General features: G+C 43.9%; 1 protein-coding gene across 1 annotated transcript in view; it reads right to left on the bottom strand.

Annotated features, from left to right (window-relative positions):
- Positions 1-8,834, bottom strand: part of mmp24 (matrix metallopeptidase 24) — a 57,348-nt gene that overhangs the window by 46,408 nt on the left and 2,106 nt on the right. The window lies entirely within an intron of this gene.

The following is an 8,834-nucleotide window of genomic DNA, read 5'->3' as shown; positions in this document are numbered from 1 at the left end:
GTCAATAAAGCGTTACTCCAGCACGCAGCCTTTGTGCGACTGCAACACAATGAAAATCCAGCCTTAAATCATGTTGCTCAGCCAGCGCCTCATCAACACAACACAACAAACAAGCAGCAAAAAACTGCAACTCGGCCAGCGAACAAAAGCCGCGGAGATTAAACAAAGAGGAGCGCTTTCTCCCGCAGTGACTCCTCCACACAAAAGCCTTCTTCGCACTTCATTTTCTTTGTAACAGCGGCTTTTCTGAGCTCGCTGAAATCTGTGTCAGTCTAATAATCAAAGAATGAGCAGCCTCCACTTTTATACAGGCGCTTAATTCATCATCTGAAAGAGAAAGGTCGTACAAGGCCAAGAACTCACGCATTACACAGCTGCTAGACCTCCACCAGCTACACCTCCACCTCCATATCCCTGGATCACATGACCCATAAGGTCACCATGCTCAATGCCAAGTGTAGGCTAGAGGGGTATAAAGCCCCCCAGCATTGAGGAGCTGTGGAGCAGTGGAAGAGCTGTGTTCTCTGGAATGATGGATGGTGGAGCTACATCCGATACCTCTGGATGAGATGAGTTGGGGAGTTGGGGATGATGAGGTGGGGTGGTGATCATCATCCAACATCCTGACCTCACTAACACTCTTGATGCTGAATGCAATCAAATCCTTACAGCAATGCTCCTCCTCCAAAATCTAGTAGAAAGCCTTCGTCTTCTCTGGACAGTTACTTCAACAGAAGCATGATCAGCTCTTTTTTTAATACCCATGAGCAGGTGTCCCAATACTTTTGTCAATAGAGTGGAGCACTAAAAAGGTTTGTTCTACTACCCTTTTTCAGAGCTATGCAGAACCCAGATTTTTGGCTCTGGTTGTAAATGTATGGACCCCTCCTACCATGTGATGCAAAGCCACTAACTCCATGGCAACCAGCAACCAGAGCCGGAAGAGCCTGACTGTACCTCCAAAGTCTGTGATCACATTTAGCTACTTATGTAATCGACATTACCCTCTACCTACTAATACCATATGAACAGTCATGCTCATCTATCCTGCAAAAAGGGTGAATGAACAACGGCGTGCATTTCCATGGAAACAGAAGACAGTTCAGCCACCTGGATGAAGCCCGCAGTGCTCCATCAAACGCCATCAAATACCCGTCCAGAAATAACGGGGAGGCGAAAGGTAAAGTAATCCCGCACCGAGGCGCTCGAGTGTGTCTGCCGAGCAGCCGAATCCGCGCCACATACATTAATAGGAAGCAACTGCTGATGGTTCACGTTCAAAGCCCACAAACTGCCGGGGCTTATCTGCTCTCGGCTAAAATTAAACTGTCAGAAGGAGACAGCAGTCCTGCTTCTCTGGGATACAGCGCCTCTCTAACTCCGTGTGACACACTGCTGAGAGGTCGAGCATCTCCATGGGCTCTGACTGGTATGATGGATCGGTTATTAGTTGAGAGATCAGGTATTATGAATCGCTTCGGTGGAAATATCACTTCTTTAAAGGAGAAGTCCAACGACTTCTAAAATTCTCTGGATAATTAAGCAGTTAAGACGTGATCAGACTGGGTGGTGGGGTTTTCTGTGAGCTCCCCCACAGAAGGTTCTTACACCTAACGGTTATGAATACACTACCTGATGCCTGAGACACAGTTTTCCTAGGAGTGTCAGTAGTAATATGCCAATATTGAATCAATATTTGATAACTATTGTCATCGGTGATACAGAATATGCTTTTCTGAGTGCATCGTGGATATCAGTGCTACAAGAACACTGACCAGCTGCACATTTCATTACAAAGAGTGTAATTAGTCCGGATTAATTGGATGAGGTGCAGCACGTTTTGAATTAAACAGCTTGAAGTAGCTGAATGTATTCATTAGAAGGGGTGTCCACAAATATTTGGACATACAGTGTATTTTGGACAGGGTTACATTACTGTGATGGCCCACAGTGGCCACCTAGCATAGCATAGCCTAGCTTTGTTTTTAGCATGGTATCAATAACACTGTATTTGTTCATTTATATATATATTTATTATATATAGTATTTGAATAGCAGTTTTTAAAATCTGCTCTATTTGTCAAACTATTGCATTAAATCTTGCATATTGTGAAAATTGCCCACCCCTGTGTTTTACAGTACATACAATGTATTTCTAAAATCTATTAATAGTGTATTAGTTCAGATTCTCCACAATTTTACCATCATCAGCATCAACACTGAATTATGCAGAAATTTGGTGAATTCCCTGGAATTTATGTCAATATTAAAACGTGTTTATTTATGTCTTTTCACCTATTTTTCTCGGTGAATGGTAGAGATTCCCCAATCTGATCCAGTAGATCGGTATCAGGACCAGTCTAGGTATATTTTAATCGACAGTTTATTGGCTGTTTTGAGCCGAACTCAGTTCCGATCCTTTGTTTTTACTGCTGTGTTCTAGCAGAGCCCTCTCTGGCGCCCTCTAGGCTCCACTAACAGACATTATTTCCAGCCCTTAGATGCGAGGAGCTTTTTTTAGAAGGTAACGGAACAGTTTAGAGTTTGCAGTGTGAAAGGATTTTACAGTGGAACAAGAATAACATTAGTACCACTGAGAGGTGAGGTGAAAACATTGATTAGCTTCTAGATTTACAGTGGCTCCTGTCAAAGGGGTGGATCTATGTATCAGGCAGTGAGTGAACAGTCACTTCTTGAAGGTGATGAAGGTGCTGAAGAAGGAAAAAATGGACAAGCATATTAATCATATTAATCTAAACACTTTGACAAGAACCAATAGGGCAGGAGGGTCATGGACACCTAAGGCTCATTGAAGCAACCCACGGAGGCCCCACCTCACAACTTACAGGACTTAACAGGACTTAAAGGATCTGCTGCCAATGTTAGTCTTGGCCAGATACCACAGCAGGACACCTTCAGAGGTTCTGTGGAGGAACCTAATCAACATTTGGTAGGTGGTTGTAGAAATGCTCCAAAATGACTTGAAATAAAATCGTTTTCCTCTTGTATTGGAGATACAAGGTTTTCATGTGAAAACTTTTGTAGTTTTACAGAGATGGTTGGCAACCACTGTGGTTAGGTGAGCATTTACAGTCCGACTGGACAAATCAGACCTCTTGTAGCTTGAAACCTGAACCCCCAGACTGAAGATCAAGGAACAAATCCGATGTTTGTCATGAAGGTGAGCTCAGCCATGATGAAAACGTCCCTCAGACGTCTCCAATCAGAGACAGTTCACTAATGTGATAAGTACCACCTGTCAATCATTGACTAAAATTGATGTCACCCAGCAACGGCCTTTCAAGAACCGTGTTTGTCAGCGCCTCGCGTTGAGTACGTCATTCCAGCAACACCCTGAAGCAGTGACCAAAATAGCAAGCAGGAGCTCAAATCTGATAGAGCAGCTAAACGTCTCTGACGTCTTTAAAAATACATAATTAATGAAGCGGCTTTTCAGATTCACACATGGAGGAGTTTCGGTGGTTGAGTCCACTTTCTGAAGTCAATGCAACTGGACAACACACAGCGTTCCTCACCAAGTTACCCAGACACTGACCCACACACAGGCGACCTGGGCCGGACAACAGGGATGTCCCCTTCTGATCCAGTGGATCTAGATCAAGGGCAATCCACCCATATTTGAATGGATCAAGTTCACTCTTAAAAATGAAGGTGCTATAAAAGGTTCTTTTAACGATGCCATAGAACAACCAATTTTGGTTCTCTAAAGAACCAGTAGTAGTTTTCGTAGTAGAGATGTGACCATAAAATTGATAAAGAACCTTTGAATCAAGAGAAAGTTTTTTTTGGGTCTTTTAAAGGTTCTTTAAACTCACACATGGTTCTTTATGGAAGCAAAAGTGGTTCTTTTATGGCATCACATGAAGACCCATCTGTAGCACCTTTATTTTTAAGAGTGTATCTGCTATTTTAAGCCTGATTCAGCTCTGATCCTTTGTTTTTACCACTGTGTTCTAGCCGAGTGCCCTCTGGTGCCCTCTAGGCTCCATTAACGGATATAATTCCCAGCCCGCAGCAGGGAGGAGCATTCTCAGAAGGTACCAGAACAGTTCGGAGTGTGTTCTGTGGATTTACTGTATGTAGTAAGTAGAACTTGACGGTGTAACCTAATAGAGGGGTTTAAAGCCCCCCAGCATTGAGATGTGGAGCAGTGTAACTGGAGGGACAACTGGAAAAAAAGCTGAGCAGGTATTCATGCAATGCCTGCGAGGAGCTGGTGATAGGCTAACCCTAGCTAACCCTACCAGACCCTGCTACAATCTCTTCAATCAGCTAACTGCTCCTTATATTGAGAGGACACTGAGAGCACAGCAACACTATCCAGTGCGCATAATAATAATAATAATAATAAATAAATACAGTGTTATTGATACAGTGCTAAAAACAAAGCTAGGCTATACTATGGCCACTGTGGGCCATCACAGTAATGTAACCCTGCCCAAAATACACTGTATGTCCAAATATTTGTGGACACCCCTTCTAATGAATACATTCAGCTACTTCAAGCTGCACTCATTGCTTGTACGTTGCACACTGAGAGAAGTACTGCCAATAGAATAGGACTCTCTGGAGCAGATAAACATCATTAACCCATTGGCTCCATGCTGCCTAATAATTGAGCATTGAGCTGTGGAGCAGAGGAGGAACTGTGTTCTCTGGAATGATGGTACTTTTGGGATGAGTTGGGGGTGATGGGGTGGGGTGGTGATCATCATCCAACATCCTGACCTCACTAACGCTCTTGTTGCTGAACGCAATCAAATCCTCACAGCAATGCTCCTCCTCCAAAATCTAGTAGAACACCTTTGATTGGACAGTAGAGACAGTTCCTCCAACAAAAGCAGGATCACCTCTTTTTATGCCCTTGATTTCAGAAGAAACAATGAATGAGCAGGTGTCCCAATACTTCTGTCCAAACTTCTCACAACTCGTCATACCATAATTTGACCCAGTCCTCAGCCCACACTTAACCCATTAAACGCCCAGACGCCCATTCCTCCATCCCTCCTGTACCTGAACACTGACTCAGATGCTATGTGTAAAGAGGATTAAGCCCCAGGCTGTAATAAGCCTGGGAAATCTAAGCCATTAACAAAACCTTGTTACAGGTTGGACATCTAGCCATACACTGATGATCGCACTGATCACAATCACCAGCTTCATCTTTATTGCCAGTCAGCTTATGAGCGCTATTCCACCGCAGCAGGGCAGCAGACGGCGGTTTCAGGTCAGGCAGATGTGTCACCACATTGAAGTCATAACTGATACTCCAGATGTCAACATCCTCAAAGTTAATCACACAGCTTACCTCCTGCCTTCCAGCTGAATTAGCATGCACACACACTAACAGTTCAGCCCCCGAACATACTATACTGAAAGCAACACTATGTGGCATTTTGACTTTTTACACAGCAGCTTGAGATTCACTGTGATGCTCCACTGGCTGTCTTTTGTTGCTACTTCGGGTTCGGAACGCTGCTAACTGCACCCGAACTGAGCAACGCTGCGTAACCCGAGTCATATCAGGGTAAAATCCACAGTCCACATGCTTCTCTACCTTCAGGTGCTGCTTCTAAAGCTTTCAGCTTGTCCAGAAATGCATGTGTGCAGCATGTCCTTTACACCTCTTGACTGTAGGGGGCGATCAGGAGCACAAAACACCAATTCTTAAGTGGAAGTTACAATACAATATCAAGGCAAAGGCAGCTTTGAACTGAGATACACTATATGGACAAAAGTATTTGGACACATGCTCATTCATTGTTTCTTCTGAAATCAAAGGTGTTGAAAAGACCTGATCCTGCTTTTGTTGGAGTAACTGTCTCTACTGTCCAGGGAGGAAGGCTTTCTCCTAGATTTTAAAAGAGCATTGCTGTGAGGATTTGATTGCATTCTGCAACAAGAGCGTTAGTGAGGTCAGGATGTTGGATGAAGATCACCACCCCACCTCATCATCCCCAACCCCCCCAACTCATCTAATCCAAACGTACTGGATGGAGCTCCTCCACCACCATCATTCCAGAGAGCACAGTTCTTCCACTGCTCCACAGCTCAGTGCTGGGGGCTTTATACCCCTCTACTAGCCCACGCCTGGCATTATTTGCTTTTCTAATTACAGAAGCTCCTTCAAAGGACAAACTCTGGAATTTCACAGGTGCAGGATATGAAGATAAAGTGTGTGTGAAGGAGGAGGGATATTAAAAATACACAGATTTTACATAAGAAGGAAAACGCAGTCTTAACTTTTAATGTAAATTAATGTAAAAATAAATTGTTAATCTGGAGCATTCACAATACATGGACAAAAGTATTGGGACACCTCTTCATTCTTCTGAAATCAAGGGCATTAAACAAAGCTGATCCTTTGAGAGGAGCATTGCTGAGGTTGGTGAGATCAGGATGTTGGATCATCATCCCACATCATCCCCAACTCATCCCAAAAGTACTGGATGGAGCTCCTCCACCACCATTCCAGAAAACACAGTTCTTCCACTGCTCCACAGCTCAATGCTGGGGGGGGGCTTTATTCCCCTCTACTAGCCCACGCCTGGTATTATTGGGCAGCATGGTGCCAATAGGGTCATATTTGCTTGATCTGCCCCAGAGAGTCCTATTCTTCTCTACAGGACTAGACAGGCTGTTTGGGTGCAACCTAAAGTAGATGAATGCATTCATTAAAACAGGTGTCCACAAACATTTGGTCCACTGGACCATGAGCATCAATAAGCCTTGGGTCTCCATGACCCTGCCACCGGTTCACCGGTTGCTCTTCCTTGGAGCACTTTTGGTAGGTACTGACCAATGCATACTGCAGGGACACCCCACAAGACCTGTATGCTGATGTTCTGGAGATGTTCTGACCCAGTCATTATCTAGAACATCACAGTCTGGTTCTTGTCAAAGTGTCTCAGATTATTACACTTGTCCATTTTTCCTTTTACCTTCAACAACCGACTGTTCACTGATCAACAGATCCACCCCCTTCAGACAGGAGCCACTGGACCCAGATCATCAGTGCTATTTACTTCAGCTGTTCGTGGTTTTAAGGTTTTAATGTTATGGCGATGCAGTAAAGAAAACAGTAGGAGTCAATAAAGCGAAGCTTCATGCCTGAGAGGACTTGCTTGAGGACTCATGAATGAAACAACAGGGTGGGGGTTGGAGAAAGATGGAGGTTTTCGTAACTAAGGAGAAAGGTCTCAATTAGGGAGCAAAGCTCCGGTGCTGACAAAACAATCTGCAGCTCTGGGACGACGCGCTGCCTTTACGGCTGCACGGCTGCGATACGGAACCTCGGCTCAGAGCAAACAGCAGGTAATCAATGAAGGAACAGTCGGCCGTACTGTACCAACAAAGAGAAGAGCGTGAACGAAACGTGAGTGGGCGACCACACGAGTAAACAAAGGAGCACAAAGGCAGCCACCTATGAATGCACAGTCTGTTCTACGAGGCATGCACTGTAGATCCTGCTCTCTGCCGTGTGTATACAGTAATAATACAAGCTGCTGCTGCTGTTTTTTTGCACATTTTAATGCTTCACAGCCCTCCACATATCACCAAATCTGCTCTTTGCTCTGGCTCAGCGTGCAAATATCTGTATTGCCATCTACCTTCTGTTCTTTTGTGGCTGCAGCTTCTGAATATCCCTCCAATAAGGTGCAGCAATACCTCTATTTGACTAATACCCCTGCCTACGATGCCCTATACAACAGTTTATAGGGGCCCAGCGTACACAACACCACTTAAATCGTCGAGATGTCGATTGAACAGCGCTCCCCTTTGTCCTCTGATGCTGTAACAAGAGACCACAGCTGGTAAGGCCCCCACCAAAACCAACAGGCACACTCAAACGGAGCTTTTCTAGTCACCGACTGCACCCCCATCCACTCAAACACTTCCATAAATTATGGAGGAGGCTATATTTGGAAGAAGCAGGTTTCATGTGGTATAGCTTATTATAAGGGGATTCAAGAGTGGAACAACATGCAGTAACGTCCAATAACAGCCAATAGAAGCCAATTATTCCAAAGGTGGGTAATGAAACAGATGAAATGAGTGGTTTGAGCCTGTTGGCTTTGTATAAATGGATAACATGGACCAGTGTTTACAGCACAGGCAAGCTATTGTCTAAGTAGGACAGGACTATTATAGGCCGTGCATTGCTTGGGTACTATCTGCTTGGGTTTATGGTTGGTTATCCCATGCTATTGAGCATGCATACATGCATGCATGGGCTCGGTGCAGTTTTTTTTTTTTTTATGTATTATAGCTTATCATTATAATGAGAATCAGAGGCAGATAATCAAAAACATCTAATAACAGCCAATAAAAGACAATAATAATTTAATAATGTAATAATTTAATTTAATAAAATAATTTTAGTGGTGGGTAATGAAGCCAGATGGAATCAGTAGGATAAGCCTGTTGGCTTAGTACAAATGGATAACATGGACTAGACATCAATTCTGGATGCCTAGAGTGTGCACTGCAAGTTACTGCAAGCTATTGTCTAAGTAGGACAGGACTATTACAGGCTATGCATTGCTTGGGTACTATCTGCTTGAGTTTATGGTTGGTTATCCCAAGCTGTTCAGCATGCATGCATGCATGGGCTTGGTGCAGGGTTTTTTTATGTATTATAGCTTATTATAATAAAGAGAATCACAGGAAAAACAACAAATAATAGCCAGTAGAAGCCAAAAATATTGGAGGTGGGTAATGAAACCAGGTGGAATCAGTAGGATAAGCCTGTTGGCTTAGTACAAATGGATAACATGGACTAGACATCGATTCAGGATGCCTAGAGCGTGCAC

Source organism: Salminus brasiliensis, chromosome 7, assembly GCF_030463535.1.
Source record: "Salminus brasiliensis chromosome 7, fSalBra1.hap2, whole genome shotgun sequence".
Taxonomy (NCBI): Eukaryota; Metazoa; Chordata; class Actinopteri; order Characiformes; family Bryconidae; genus Salminus; species Salminus brasiliensis.
The sequence above is the reverse complement of the archived record's forward strand: the minus strand, read 5'-3'. Positions and strand labels throughout refer to the sequence as shown.